This window comes from Seriola lalandi, unplaced genomic scaffold (assembly GCF_002814215.2).
Source record: "Seriola lalandi dorsalis isolate HSWRI2012SDOR001 ecotype SW California unplaced genomic scaffold, Sedor1 jcf7180002054970, whole genome shotgun sequence".
Lineage (NCBI taxonomy): Eukaryota > Metazoa > Chordata > Actinopteri > Carangiformes > Carangidae > Seriola > Seriola lalandi.
In genome coordinates, this window is record NW_019525521.1 from 1,244,466 (window position 1) to 1,245,298 (window position 833).

The 833-nt window shown below is 45.1% G+C and overlaps 1 protein-coding gene across 1 annotated transcript in view; it reads left to right on the forward strand.

The window, feature by feature from the left end:
* Nucleotides 1-833, forward strand: part of LOC111646389 (adenylate kinase 8-like) — a 12,970-nt gene that overhangs the window by 11,115 nt on the left and 1,022 nt on the right. The gene's annotated exons all lie outside the window — the stretch shown is intronic.

Genomic DNA, 833 nt, shown 5'->3' on the forward strand with positions numbered 1-833 from the left:
GTGAACACAATGAGTCACGATAAAGTTCCTCATTCCGATTGGTTAGTGTTGGGGAACAACTGTGGTCCTGGTTGAAAGAGGCCCACATTGATTTTTGGTTGGAAATGTAAAGCGAACACTGATCTCCCACGTCAGTCGAGTCATCTGAACTAAACAACACAACAGATTGTTGTTGCCACGGTGATGTTAAGGTCCAGTTAGCTCGGTCAAGTTAAGGGAACGACAGTGGTGATGGCGGAAAGGATCCAACGCTGCTGTTTCTCTGGCGAACACAGTCCCTAAGTAAAGAACGTCGTCTTAAATTGACCATCACACAAAGGTCGTTTGGGATTTTTCCCATCGGGATGAAGTGAGACTGTCCTGCTGTAAAATAACGAGCCCGGAAGTCGCTTGTGTCGCATCGGTTGGAGGCTGCAATTGAAGATCGATTGCGACCATCAGGTGGATCCTTCGTTCCGAACCTCTCCCCACATTCATTGTGCGCAGGACATGAAACAAACAACAACGATAACGATACAACTGTTAAAAACAAGGGCCTTAAATTAACCTCAAGTTTTTGTGAAAAAATCATGTGTTGTCAAGGTTGCTAGGCAACAGGAGCTGGTAAGGGCGGCAACAGCTGGTGACACGGTGAAAATCCTCCATTGTTCAGACCGTCCTGTAGACTGTTCTCAGTCTAAAACCACATCATGTACTTCCTGTGATAAGTATGATGTCACTTCCTCCTTGTGATTAAACTCATGTCGTTCTTCTCTCTGAGATCTTTAACATTAATTTCTCTCTGATCAACAGTGACTAACCAACCAACAGTGAAGAGGTCAGAGGTCAGAGGT